This window comes from Muntiacus reevesi, chromosome 15 (genome assembly GCF_963930625.1).
Source record: "Muntiacus reevesi chromosome 15, mMunRee1.1, whole genome shotgun sequence".
In the NCBI taxonomy this organism is placed as follows: Eukaryota; Metazoa; Chordata; class Mammalia; order Artiodactyla; family Cervidae; genus Muntiacus; species Muntiacus reevesi.
Window position 1 is genome coordinate 16,833,269 of NC_089263.1, and position 15,591 is coordinate 16,848,859.

The 15,591-nt window shown below is 38.3% G+C and overlaps 1 long non-coding RNA gene across 2 annotated transcripts in view; it reads right to left on the minus strand.

Moving 5' to 3' along the window:
• Positions 1-15,591, minus strand: part of LOC136147537 (uncharacterized) — a 512,485-nt gene that overhangs the window by 49,165 nt on the left and 447,729 nt on the right. For both annotated transcript variants that reach the window (XR_010659211.1, XR_010659210.1), the window contains exon 3: positions 7,526-7,696. This is a non-coding gene — a long non-coding RNA (uncharacterized lncRNA). The remainder of the gene's footprint in view (positions 1-7,525; positions 7,697-15,591) is intronic.

A 15,591-nucleotide genomic window follows, 5' to 3' on the forward strand; every position in this document is an offset into this window, starting at 1 on the left:
AGATTCATTTGGTTACAGTTTGCAGAAGTCTGAGATAATCAATAATTCATGGCATTGTTTTTATTCCTTTCTGTTTGGTGGGCAGGCCCCTCTTACAGCCCTGGTCTTTCACCCCTGGAATGACCCAGTTCCATCCTCAGTACTAGAAACAAAATCTTAGTTTTAATATAAAATAAAAATTAGGGACCTGAATATAGTCCTTGGTCTTTGCATCCTTAGGTTAGTCACAAAACCTCTCTGAGCCACAGTTTCTTCATCTGAAAACAGGATAATAGCATCTCTATCACAGGCCACCCGGTGTGTTGTACGAGACCACTCAAGTAAAGAGCTCAGTGCTGGTCCTAAAGCTTTTTCCACTCACAGACTCTGGGCTTCCCAGGTGGTGCTAGTGGTAAAGACCCTGCCTGCCAAGGCAAGAGATGTAAGAGATACGAGTTCCATCTCTGGATCAGGAGGATCTCCTGGAGTAGGAAATGGCTCCCCACTCCAGTATTCTTGCCTAGAGAATCCCAAGGACACAGCAGGCTCGAAGGCTACAGTCCATAGGGTCGCACAGAGTCGGACATGACTGCAGTCACTTGGCACATCATGAATGCCCTCATAGACACTAGTCACCTTTCCTCACTGTTATAGTTCTGGGCCAAGTGTGAGGTCACACGGTCCACGAGAGCTCACCCTCACTCCTACAACTAGTTGTAACTTGAAAAAAAAATTGTTAGTCGTTCAGTCATATCTGACTCTGTGACCCCGTGGACTGTGGCCCACCAGACTCCTTTGTCCATGGAACTCTCCAGGCAAGAATGCTGGAAGTGGGTTGCCATGTACTTTTCCTGGAGCATCTTCCTGACTGAGGGATCAAACCTGGGTCTCCTGCCCTGCAGGCAGATTCTACACCATCTGAGTAACCAGGGATGGTGCTTCCTGAAACTATCCTCGGGTTGAATAGCTTACAAGAACTCACTGAAAGCTGTTCTGGTTATGGCCACAAATACATTTTATGGAATAAAATCAGCCAAGGGAAGAGATGTATGGAGCAGCATCTAGGACGTCTCGGAACATGGAACTTCCAGTCATTCTCTCCCTGTGGATTCCACACACATTAACCCCTCCCAGACACAATGTGTAACATCACACAGGGAGGATTGCCAGCCAGGAGTGTGCCAAGCCTCAGTTTCCAGAGTCTGCACTGGGGCTGCATCACAGAGGCCTGGATGATTGAACATACAGTCGATCTCCAACTTCAATTAGATTGATCCTGGGTGAACCCAAATCCTCAGTTGTGGTGTTATCAGTTGTCTTGGCCCAAAGTTTCCACCCTATATCCAGTGTGATCCAAGGCCCCAGGCAAAAAAGATACTCCTATCAGGCATGTCAGTCTAAGGGATTAAAGACTGCCTCCTAGAAGACAAAGGCTACACTTCTTTTGGGAAGTGGGTTTGATCCCTGGGTTGAGAATTTCCTCCAGAGAAGAAAATGGCAACCCATGCCAGTATTCTTCCCTGGAAAATCCCATGGACAGAGAAGCTTGGCAGGCTATAGTCCATGAGGTTACAAAAGAGTCAAACACATCTTAGGGACTAAACAACATCACAAATTATTTACTACACAAGCCAAGTATTGTAGGTCCATCTATTTGTTCCCTACACAAACTCCCAGTTTTCATAACCATGTTCTTCATCAATTCAAAGTCCCATCTCAACTACCCTGAAAAATTCATTTTTCTTGATACCTCCTCCTTGGCCTTTGAGATAAACTCATCACAAGCTGAAAGCAAGATAATTAATATATTCTAAAGACATTGTCATGCCATTATCTATCTTTTTTCTACATTGATTCTACAGCAATGTGGTATAGGAGTTCAAGATGGTCTTTGGAATGAAAATTGTAGATTCTGTCACTGAGTAGCTGTGTGATCTTTGGAAAGTTACTTAACCTCTCTGTTCCTCACATTACTTATCCACAAATAAATATATTAGTGCCTCAGTTCAGTACAGTCACTCAGTCATGTACAACTCTTTGTGAAACCGTGTATGGCAGCACACCAGGCTTCCCTGTCCATCAACAACTCCCAGAGCTTACTCAAACTCATGTCCTTTGAGTCGGTGATGCAATCCAACCATCTCATCCTCTGCCATCCCCTTCGCCTCCTGCCTTCAATCTTTCCCAGCATCAGGGTCTTTTCCAATGAGTCAGTTCTTCACATCAGGTGGTCAAAGTAGTGAAGTTCCAGCTTCAGCATCAGTCCTTCCAGTGAATATTCGGGACTTTAAGATGGACTGGTTGGAACTCCTTGAAGTCCAAGGGACTCCCAAGAGTCTTCTCCAACACTACAGTCCAAAACCATCAATTCTTCGATGTTCAGCTTTCTTTATAGTCCAACTCTCACATCCATACATGACTACTGGAAAAACCATAGCTTTGACTAGATTGACCCTGCTGGCAAAGTGATGTCTCCTTTTTTTAATATGCTGTCTAGGTTGGTCATAACTTTTCTTCCAAGGAGCAAGCATCTTTTAATTTCATGGCTGCAGTCACCATCTGCAGTGATTTTTGGAGCCCCAATAAATAAAGACTGTCACTGTTTCCACTGTTTCCCCATCTATTTGCCATGAAGTGATGGGGCCTGATACCATGATTTTAGTTTTCTGAATGTTGAGATTTAAGTCAACTTTTTCACTCTCCTCTTTCACTTTCCTCAAGAGGCTCTTTAGTTTTTGTTTGCTTTCTGCCATAAGGGTGGTGTCATCTGCATATCTGAGGTTGCTGATATTTCTCTTGGCAATCTTAATTCTAGCTTGTGCTTCATCCAGCCTGACATTTCACATGATGTACTCTGCATATAAGTTAAATAAGCAGGGTGACAATGTACAGCTTTGACGTACTCCTTTCCCAATTTGGAACCAGTCTGTTGTTCCATGTCCAGTTTCTTGACATGCATACAGATTTCTCAGGAGGCAGGTCAGGTGGTCTGGTATTTCCATCTCTTGAGGAATCTTCCACAGTTTTTTTGTGATCCACACAGTGAAAGGCTTTGGTATAGTCAATAAAGCAGAAGAAGATGTTTTTCTGGAACTCTCTTGCTTTTTCAATAATCCAGTGGATGTTGGCAATTTGATGTCTGGTTGCTCTGGCTTTTCTAAATCCAGCTTGAACATCTGTAAGTTCACAGTTCATGTACTGTTGAAGCCTGGCTTGCAGAATTTTGAGAATTACTTTTCTAGCATGTGAGATGAGGGCAATTGCACAGTAGTTTGAACATTCTTTGGCATTACCTTTCCTTGGGATTGGAATGAAAACTGACTGTTTCTAGACCTGTGGTCACTGCTGAGTTTTTCAAAGTGGCTGGCATATTGAGTGCAGCAGCACTTTCACAGCATCTTCTTTTAATATTTGAAATAGCTCAACTGGAATTCCATCACCTCCACTAGCTTTGTTCATAGAGATGCTTCCTAAGGTCCACTTGACTTCACATTCCAGGATGTCTGGTTTCTAGGTGAGTGATCACACCATCATGGTTATCTGGGTCATGACGATCTTTGTTGTATAGTTCTGTGTATTCTTGCCACCTCTTCTTAATATCTTCTGTTTCTGTTAGGTCCATACTGATTCTGTCCTTTATTGAGCCCATCTTTGCATGAAATATTCCCTTGGTATCTCTAATTTTCTTGAAGAGATCTCTAGTCTTTCCCATTCTTTTGTTTTCCTCTGTTTCTTTCAATGATCACCAAGGAAGGTTTTCTTATCTCTCCTTGCTCTTCTTTGGAACTCTGCATTCAAATGGTATATCTTTCCTTTTCTCCTTTGCCTTTCACTTCTCTTCTTTTCATAGCTATTTGTAAGGCCTCCTCAGACAACCATTTTGCCTTTTTGTATTTCTTTTTCTTGGGGATGGTCTTGATCTCTGCCCCCTGTACAATGTCATGAACCTCCATCCATAGTTCTTCAAGCACTCTTTCAGATCTAGACCCTTGAATATATTTGCCACTGCCACTGTACCATCATAAGGGATTTAATTTAGGTTATAACTAAATGGTCTAGTGGTTTCCCCTACTTTCTTCAATTTAAGTCTGAATTTGGCAATAAGGAGTTCATAAACTGGGCCACAGTCAGCTCCCAGTCTTGTTTTTGGTGACTGTATAGAGCTTCTCCAACTTTGGCTGCAAAGAATATAATCAATGTGATTTCAGTATTGACCATCTGGTGATGTCCATGTGTAGAGTCTCCTTTTGTGTTGTTGGAAGAGGGTGCTTGCTATGACCAGTGCATTCTGTTAGCAAAACTGTATTAGCCTTTGCCCTACTTGATCTTGTACTCCAAGGCCAAATTTGCCTGTTATTCCAGGTATCTCTTGACTTGCTACTTTTGCATTCCAGTCCTCTATAACAGAAAAGACATTTTTTTTGGGGGGGGGGGTGGTGGTAGTTCTAGAAGGTCTTGCAGTGCCTACCTCATGGAATTGGGAAGATTAAATGATGATGTGCATATAGCTCTCAGTTCAGTGTCTGGCATACTGTTGTTTGCTATGCTCCTTTTTTTTTTTTTAATTTAATATTTGTTTTCCACCATGCTTAACTATCTCAGGGTCTTCCCTTATAGATTAGACAGTAAAGAATCTGCACAGTGTGGGAGACCCAGATCCGATCCTTGGATCAGGAAGATCCTCTGGAGAAGGGAATGGCAACCCGCTCCAGTATTCTTTCCTGGAGAACTTCATGGACAGAGGATCCTGATGGACTACAGACCATGTTGTTGCAAACAGTCAGACACAACTGAGTGACTACCGTTTCACTTTTCAGTTATGTATCTCATTTGTCCCACTTGACATTTTGACAATCTACTGCTTGTAAACTTTAACAGTTTTTCCTTTTTTTTTTTTCTCATTTTTGCATTCATTGAAAAAATATGAATACCCACCATGTTGTAGGCACTATCTTAAATTTTTATAGTGGAACAGAATAGTCAATGATTTTATTCAGCTATGAGGAAAATTAGATAATAGAATAAGAGTATAAAGAATTGTAAGAGCTTTGGTTTCGCTGGATGTTTAGCAATTTAAAAATAAGAAGTCTGGTGTATTGATGCTAAAGAATTTTGGAAATAATGTAAGTGCCATTGACAGATGAATAAAGAAGATGTGGCATATATATACAATAGAATATTACTCAGCCATGAAAAGGAATCAGATCTTGCCATTTGCAGACAACATGGTTAGTCCTAAAAGGTACTATGCTAAGTGAAATAAAGTAGACAGAGAAAGACAAATGCAAAATTATTTCATTTATATGTGAAATCTAAAAACAAAACAAATGAAAACCAGAACAAAACAGAGACAGATTCATATACACAGAGAACAAGCAGTGATCAGAGGGGAGGGGAAGTTGAAGTAGGTGAAGGGAATAAAGTACAAACTTACTTATTAAATAAGCAAGTCTCAGGGATATAATGTAAAGCACTGGGAATATAGTAAATAGGAGGTAATAACTTTGTATGATGACAGATGGTGACTAGACTTGTCATAGTAATTATTTCACAATAACTAAGAATATCAAATCACTATGTTATACACTTGAAACTACTCTTAATATTGTAAGTCAATTATACCTCAGCTTAAAAAAATAATTTTAGGTAATAATTTTATGAAAAAGAATCTCAGAATGGACCTTGAGTAAGACAGCCCATTTTCCACGAGTTGTTCCAGTACTGTTGTGAGTACTCCCTTACAATAGGGATAGGCTTTAGTCACCAGGTGAACAGGATAGCCTATACAAGGATAATGCTCTCTTTCCATCAGCAGCCCCACAGCTTCATCAATAGGTTTATGGTGGCATGCATGGAGTTTATAAAACGTTCAACACATGGACTTCTCTTCTCCAATTATGAGTAAGCTATTGCTGTAAATGAGTACCAAATTTTGCAATTGCATAACCAACTCTGAGCTCTGTTACGATACTATACACCAGGGGGGCCACCAACCTACCAGGCTATAGCCCATAGGGCCTCAAAGAGTCAGAATGAGCAACTGATCACACACACACACATAATTACTAAATAACATTAATTCATAATTTAAATTAGGTTAATATAATGAATGAAATATATTTTATATAAACAGAAAGTAGATTAATGTAATTTAGTTTAAAAAAAAGTCTCCTTATCCAGGAGATACTGTTCTGTTTCCATAACATGGCATACCCTGTACTTTCTCATATACTTTTTGGACTCCTCTCTCATTGCTCTATATCTTATGTTCTCTCTGCTCCTCCAGCTGGTCTAGCCACACGTTTCCCCAAATGGTAGTTGTTTCAAGACTTTTTTACATGTCATCATGCTATGCCCATCTACCTCAAAGACTTCCTTTTCCCACCTTTGTGCTTCTCCTCCACTGGAATGCCCTTAGTAGCTTACTTTGAAAGCTTATTGATGCCTCTTGGTTAGATTAATTGTTTCCTCTTGGCTGCACTTTTTTTATTTGATATATGGGGTATGGTTTTATGCTTATCTGCTTTTCATTCTTTATGTTTTCTCCTCCTAAGCTGAATACTCGTAAATGGTAAAGATAACATTTTATACATACCTTTCTTTTCCAAAATGTAGAACAGTCAAAACAAGCAATGAATGATCTAGAATAGAGTCTATTACATGTTTTTCTTCATTGTTAAATTTTTATATAAATAAAAATACTTATAAACAAAATCACACACATATCATACAGATAGATATAGGTGATACAGATCTACATAGACACATACACATGCAAGACTTTAAAATCCTTGAAGGAAGACAATTTTCTATACTTGTTTATATATCCTGCAGCATTTTGTGTAATATTTAACATGGAGTTGAAATTCAATAACTACTTGTTGGAAGAATGAGTTTATTTAATTGATGGTCATAGGAAAGAAAATCTGATGACTTTAACAATTATTTTGCTGATTTTATATGAATAAGGCTCTTCATGAACATAAGAATACCACATTCTTCTTAAAAAGGTAAGATTTTTGCTGAAAGGAGAGACTGACATTGTCCATGGGAAGTTTATCTTATTTTATTTACAAAGAAATGTGGCTATATACATAAATAAAATATATGGATTTCTATGCATATAAATATATATCCCTTCTAGTATTCTTCTAATGCTCTATCATTGGTCTATTTGATAATTACTTTAAAATTTCCAATAAACTCAGCTTGGCACTCTGTGATGACCTAGAGGGGTAGGAAGGGGGTAAGTAGGAGGGAATTAGAGAGGGAGGAGATACATGTATACATGTAGCTAATTCTCTTTGTTGTAGACCAGAAATTAACTCAACATTGTAAAGCAATTATATTCCAATAAAAGAAATAAATAAAAGCCAAAAGCTCACAAGCAGCCTCTAGTCAATATACTATAGTTCTTAAATTGAAAAAAGAAAAATGTTGATTTCAAGGAGTTCATAATTTTAACCAGATTAGTGTATCTTGAAATTTTTGAGTTTTTGTTTTGTTTTACCCCAAATTGGATTGATTACCTGTATTAGTGACTCACCTTTCCATCCTATGCTTTATTAAGATTCCTCTTTATTTCTCCATTTTCACTATCAGTCTGCTTTATTTTCCCCCTCCTATATTTTTTGTAGAGGCAGGCTTTCACCACTATGCAGTCATCACTTTCATTGCCTTCTTTCTTCTCTCTTTCTCTTACTGATTTCCACTTGGCCTGTGGACAAAGGATCAGCCCTTCATAAATTCATATTAATTGTTTCTTGATAGTATTATTCTAGTTAAAGAGAGTGTTTCAGAAGCTGAGAGGTTATTCAATAATTCTGCTGATTTTTATACAGTGAACTCTACAGAAGTGTTCATTGTGTTTGCAGATGGGCTGCATAGAAACTAGGCATCATGACCTCAGAGTAGTCCCACCAGTCAACATAACCTTCCTTGTTCTTATATCTCAGGGCATCACAAGAAATAGGTCAACATAGCTCACTATGCTGCCAACATATATAAACTGCCAACACCTCAAGGAACAGCCTTTTAAACACATGTGATTCTAAAGCTAGTATATTGTAACTGGTCTTATAAAAGGTAAACAATGAGTTCCTCCTTGTTTTTCACATCTGCATTGATTTTGTGTCTTAAAGCAAAGCAGAATCTCTTTGCAAAGTCTGCTGGATTTGTGCTCTGTCTTTTCTCTTTCTCTGTTTATTTCAAGTAAAAGGGGAAGTGTCTGAATAGGACATGTGCTCTAATATATGATCAAGATAAGGGCAGTTTTGTCATCCTAGAATATCTCCATCAGTCAGATTTTCAAGTTTTAATGTAGACTCCTAATCTCGATATTCACCATGTGTGTTTGCATGTGCACTCCGTCATGTCTGACTCATTGTGACCCCATGGACTGAAGCCCGCCAGGCTCCTCTGCCCATGGAATTTTCCAGGCAAGAATACTGGCGTGGGTTGCCATTTCCTTATCCAGGGGGTCTTCTTGACCCAAGGATCGAACTTGTGTCTCTTGCATTGCAGGCAAATTCTTTATTACTGAGTCATCAGAGAAGCCCTCTGATCAATAAGGAGGCTCTGACACCCCTTAGTTCATGCGAGTACTGAGGGCAAGCTACTAAGTAACTTTTTCACTATTTCTTGGGTTCCTGATGGACTTAAGCTATAGGGAGATAAGTAAATTCCAAGCCAAGAAGCCCCCAATTCAATGTCTCTGCTAAATTTGTCTACAGTCTAGATTTTATAGTTTTAATCACAATTAAGAGATGAAACACACAACACAGGAGAAATGAACATGGATTCTAGGGGTGCACTATGCAGAGAAAAGAAACTTGGAAACAAAATTGACTTTGCAAAGAGGACTTTAAAAATCTGGCACACCAAATACATTTAAACACCATTTGGCTCTCTCGGGCAAACACTAAAGCTATCAAAATGAGAAAAGAATCTGCTAAGCTTAAACTGACAAGGTTATTTCCCCTCTTCATCTCCCTGTTCACAAAAATCATTGGGCAAAATAGGCAAGTCTTTGGCATGAAGCTCAAAAGAGAAAAAAGTAAAGAGTCTTTAATGACTACATAGCTGAATTTTTAAAACCAATTGAGAATGGATTTAGGTTTCATCTCTGATGATATCTTACTCTATTCCTTTTGAAAATGTAATCATTCTAGTAGGTTCAATATTTTTCATTTACTTGCCCAGGATATTGTCCAAAGAATCCATGAAGAACACCCTAGAAGTTATTTATGATGTAACTGCCTGCCTAGTTATTGGGCTGAGACTTGAAGATTTGGTCCAAAGTGGAGAGTTAGCTGAGCCGAGAGGAGCAAGAACAAATGGGAAGTACAAATGAACAAAGCCAAAACCTTCAGAGAGAATGAGGACTGTTAAATTGCAACACTTTTCTCATTCTCTTCTTTTGAGTGGAGAAATCTTTTGGTTTACATCTAATTGGGCTCATCTTTGATGACTAGACCATACACTGTACAGTAAGATTTGTCTTATTGGCCTTAGGACAGGAAACAACAGATGTCTCACTGATGAATGAGACTCACATTTCAGTGTTATTCTTTCTTTTTCCTTTAGAAACGGTGTCCCAGGTGGCTCGTGGTAAAGAATCTGCCTGCCAATGCAGGAACCCAGGTTCAATCCCTGGGTCAGGAAGATCCCCAGGAGAAGGAAATGGCAACCCACTCCAATATTTTTGCCTGGGAAATCCCATGAGCAGACGAACATGGCAGGCCACAGACTCTTTTTGGGGTCACAAAAGAGGCAGACATGACTGAGCAACTAAACAACAATGTATACAGTAACTAACAAAGAACACAACCCTCCCCCAATATAGATTTATTTCTCATGAAAGTGCTTCCCTTAATTCACCAAGAAAGGCATTTCTGCAAAGCCTAGTTAATATTAACCTTAACTCAATCTAAAGATAAGGGTGGCGATACAGGGTTTGAATTTTTTTTTTTTTTTCTGAATTGTGCAAGATGAGTGAAAACACTAGCGAGAGCATATCCCCTTTAAGATCAATGACCCTGGCAAGGCTAATTACCCTACCCTCTCATTTTAAATTTAAAAAGACTGATAACTGCAAGGACCATATGATTAACGGGCTGGGAAGATTAGCCATGATAAAAGTGGTCTGGGGCTTCCAGGTTACCCCAAGCTACCTATTTGTCATTTGAGGAATATACTCTATGCATCTATGAGCTGCATCTCAAAAGGCTGGGAGATTCATTCAGAGATACCACCTGTGGTATAAGTGTAGTAAAAGATATTTGAGGTCTTAATGAGCTTGTGCTTCTGGGGAAAAATTGGGGTGTCAACAAGGCCTGGGTACTGAGTTGTCAGGGGCCAGCCCAGGCAATGGTGACCCACTGCTTTTCAAAACATCATCCAGACCTTCATTTGAAAATGCACCCATCTTTGACTTCTGAACATCATCTTCTATCTAAGATCAACACTATTGTCACTAGAATGAAAATTAATGTTAACTGAAACTTTTCTGTTTTGTTTTGCCTTTTGCTATTTACATTTTGCTTATAGCTTTGTGTGACTGCCATTCTGTGCTTAGCCCATGAATGCTTTTCTTATGCTTTCAACAGGGAACTTGTTGTAATAGTACAATTCCTAGTCACATATTGCCTTTTTTTTTTTTTTTGGCATTCTTTTAATCCAGTTGTTTCCCATCTCTTAGGTCTAAATTTACTTATCTCTTTTGCTAGGCTAACAAATACATCACACAAGCCAAAACCTAATTAGCCTATTTTCTGAAGGTTTGTGATGTTGAATGAAAAATTCTGCTAGGGCACATACGAACGGGTGTAACTCTTCAGACCCATGAAGTTGTCTATACATTTTGCCTCAGAAATAGCATTTCTGGGAATTATTCTTAAACAAATACAATTCAGCAGATGTGAAAACAAAGCAAAAACAGATACAGCATTTATAAAATATTCACTGTTAATTATTTAAAAACTATTAAAAGCTAGACAAGTGTCCAAATATAGGAGATATGTTTCATTATTGAATAGGAAAGCTAGGTAGAAATTTAAAAATATAATGATTAGGATGATATAGGAAACTAAAATATTACAAATTGAGTGGTAATTAAAAAGCATTATATAAAATAATATATAATTTTATTAGTTAATTATAAAAATATAACTATGCAAATCAGAAATAGATGGTTATATGCAAAAGCAGAAATAGTTGCTGTGCTAAATGAAACTGTGAGTGAAACTTTTTTCCAGAAATTAATAGTGTCACTACTTCATTTTCTCTTTGTTTGGTTTTTAATTTTATTGATATATTAATTAATAAAAAATGTTAATTTTCATGTACAAAATCTGTGTACTCTTTTTCTGACTAAATATGAAAATATTGACTGAAACAAAACATAATTAGAACCTTATTAAAATTCACAAAACTAATAAGTGTAAGAGAAATTTAAACTGTTCCAATAAGGCCTTTATAAATCTATAGCATTTATGCATACTCCAAAAGTTAGTTAGTAAAGTAATGCTCAAAATTCTCCAAGCCAGGCTTCAGCAATACGTGACCTATGAACTTCCAGATGTTCACACTGGCTTTAGAAAAGGCAGAGGAACCAAAGATCAAATTGCCAACATCTGCTGGATCATTGAAAAAGTAAGAGAGTTCCAGAAAAACATCTATTTCTGCTTTATTGACTATGCCAAAGCCTTTGACTGTGTGGATCACAACAAACAACAAACTGTGGAAAATTCTGAAAGAGATGGGAATACCAGACCACCTGACCTGCCTCTTGAGAAACCTGTATGCAGGTCAGGAAGCAATAGTTAGAACTGGACATGGAACAACAGACTGGTTCCAAATAGGAAAAGGAGTACGTCAAGGTTGTATATTGTCACCCTGCTTATTTAACTTATATGGATAGTACATCATGAGAAACGCTGGGCTGGATGAAGCACAAGCTGGAATCAAGATTGCTGGGAGAAATATCAATAACTTCAGATATGCAGATGACACCACCCTTACGGCAGAAAGTGAAGAACTAAAGAGCCTCTTGATGAAAGTGAAAGAGGAGACTGAAAAAGTTGGCTTAAAACTCAACATTCAGAAAACTAAGATCATGGCATCTGGTCCCATCATTTCATGGCAAATGGATGGGGAAACAGTGGAAACAGCAGCTGACTTTATTTTTGGGGGCTCCAAAATCACTGCAGATAGTGATTGTAGCCATGAATTAAAAGATGCTTACTCCTTGGAAGGAAAGTTATGACCAACCTAGACAGCATATTAAAAAGCAGATTATCACTTTGTCAGCAAAGATCTTTCTAGTCAAGGCTATGGTTTTTCCAGTAGTCATGTACAGATGTGAGAGTTGGATTATAAAGAAAGTTGAACACCAAATAATTGATGCTTTTGAACTGTGGTTTTGGAGAAGACTCTTGAGAGTCCCTTGGACTGCAAGAAGACCCAAACAGTCCATCCTAAAGGAGATTAGTCCTGCGTGTTCATTGGAAGGACTGATGTTGAAGCGGAAACTCTAATACTTTGGCCATCTGATGCAAAGAGCTGACTCATTTGAAAAGACCCTGATGCTGGGAAAGATTGAAGGCGGGAGGAGAAGGGGACAACAGAGGATGAGATGGTTGGATGACATCACCAACTCAACAGACTTGAGTTTGAGTAAACTCTGGGAGTTGGTGATGGACAGGGAGGCCTGGCGTGCTGCGGTTCATGGGTTCGCAAATAGTCGGACACGACTGAGTGACTGAACTGAACCAAACTGAACTGAAATTTATTAAAGCTTCAATTCGTACTAGGAATTTCATTTTAGCCCATCCATAAGAATACACATGCAAATTATTTCACCTAAACCATTTGATGGCAAATTAAAGATGATTTGTCCGTCTACTAAAAATACTTGGTATTTCCCTAAAAAAAGAGTGTTTTCTTTTACACTGTAGAGCCACAATGTGTGTGTGTGTCTGTGTGCAAGCATGTGAGTCTGACTCTTTGTGACGCCACTGTGTGTAGCCCGCCAGGCTCCTTTGTCCATGAAATTTTCTAGGCAAGAATACTGGAGTGACTTGCATATCCTACTTCAGGGGATCTTCCTGATCCAGGGATCAAACCCTAGTCTCTGCATCTCCTGCATTGGCAGGCAGATTCTTTACCAATGGGCCACCTGTGAAGTCCAGAGTCACAGTACAATGACTAAAATCAGAAAAAATTAACATTGCCTAATACTATACTATTTGATAATACTATCTTCAAATTCTGTCAAATGACCCAATAATGCTCTTATAAGTATCTTTGTTTATCTTGATATTTAGGATCTAATCCAGGATCAAGCAATAGTATATGTGTCTCCATTTAAAGAATTCCCTTCACTTGGAGACCTCTAGGTCTTTTGTCATGACTAGACTCAAATCTGTCTTAGTAGAGATATCACAGAAATGATTAAGTAAATTTCTAAACTTCTTTTTGTACTGTTAATAAAAATAAAAACATTTTAAAATCTTTAATTATATGTAGCCACACTCACAAAATATTTTATTTATTTTTTTATAGTAGGTCCTTGTTGTTTCTCTGTTTCAAATATAGCAGTATGTATATATCAATCCCAAACTCCCAATCTATCCTTCCCTCCACTTTTTCCCAGAAGACAAACAGATGGCCAAGAAGCACATGAAGAAATGCTCAACATCACTAATTATTGGAGAATTTCAAATCTAAACAACAATGAGATATTACCTCACACTAGTCAGAATGGCCATCATCAAAAAATCTAGAAACAATAAATGCTGGAGAGGGTATGGAGCAAAGGGAACTCTTGTACACTGTTCATAGGAATGTATGTTGGTGCAGCCACTATGGAGAACATAAATGTTCCATAAAAGCAAAAAACAAAAAACCTAAAGATAGAGCTATCATGTATCCAGCAATTCCTCTCCTGGGCATACATCCAGAAAAAAAGAAAACATGATTTAAAAGGATAAATGCATCCTAGTGTTCATTGGAACATTGTTTATAATGCATGCATGTTCAGTCACTCAGCCATGTCGGACTCTTTGTGACCCTATGGACTATATAGTCCACCAGGCTACTGTGTCTATGAGATTTTCCAGGCAAGAATACTGGAGAAGTTTGCCATTTCCTTCTCCAGGGGATCTTCACAGCCCAGGGATCAAACCCATGTCTCCTGCTTGGCAGGTGGATTCCTTATCACTGAGTTACCTGGGAAGCCCACTGTTTATAATATTGACAAAATATTAAGTCACAAGAGGGAAATTACAAATTTTCGCTTTGCAAAAGCTTCACTCTAAAAGACAGTGATGAATCTCAAGTGCTGAAATGTGCTTCATAAAGAGGAAACAGAGTATTAAGTGCCTTAAAATCAGTAGGCAAAACAAATCCTACCACCAAATGGGGAGTCTGGATGAATTTAATTTCCAGAAGCTTGTTTATAGACTTCATTTTTTTGTACCAGAGAACAACGGTTAGGAGCACAAACTATTTAAATATAATTTTGACTCAGAACAATTCAATCAAAGCGATGCTTTCTTCTACATCTCAAGGTCATTTTGATCCTTCTCTAGATTATGAACATGATCAGATTCATTCAGCTTATCATTTCTAACCATCCCAACCAGGGACTGGCTTCTGACCTGGGATCATCATTGAACAAAGCTTTGGTGGAGCCACTGTGGTAACTCTGTCGTTACCAGGGATGGTTCCAGAGACACAATCACACAGCTTGGCACTCAAACCAGAAGAGAAGCTTCCAGCCTGGCAATTGCAAAATTCATCTAGGAGTTCTATTCAGAGAAAACGTGTTCTGGATGCCATAGAAAACAAAGAAAAAATCCTCAGGATCTCATGATTTCCAGACTTTGTGACTGGAGTCACACTTGGAATAATCCCTTTTTTCTCTGCAGACACTTCTGAAACATGATGCTTCTTGATGTATTTGTTTAGGTTCCTCCATGCTATTTCAAAGCAAATCTTTACAAACAGTACTTGATGAGACATAGGCTCAGTAGACTTTTAGAGAAACGAACTCATTCTGTCCTCAAGAATCACTGATCACTGTTGACTTTTCTGCCCATGTCTCTATTTATTCCATTTATAATGCATGTTTGATCAACAAAAGGACACAAAGATCCTTACACATCCGTATATGTGACACAGAGTCTGATTACTTCTAACCTTCAAGCTATGCTTTCTAAAAAGAACCTAAGTGAATGAATAATCTTCCCCACTGTTCTAGCTAATGTAATGCTGGAAGAGTATTTGCTGGTACTTGCAACTGAGTATCACTGAACAGGAATAAGCAAGGTGGGTTCACCTGAATCCAACCTTCTCAAGATCTTAAAGAAGAGAAAAAGTAAGGGTGGGAAAAAATCAAATAAATTGAAGCAGAAAAACTCTGCTCCCAGGATAAAGAAAAGAAGTCAGGCTACCTTCACATGCAAAATCATATACCAAACTTAGGCAGGAGGATATCAGAAACACAAGGATGGAGAAGAAAACAAAAAAATAAAAGTCTTGAGACACTGTATAAGTTAGCTCTTGTTACCTAACAAGCCACCTCAAAACTTAATAAGACAATAAGTTTAA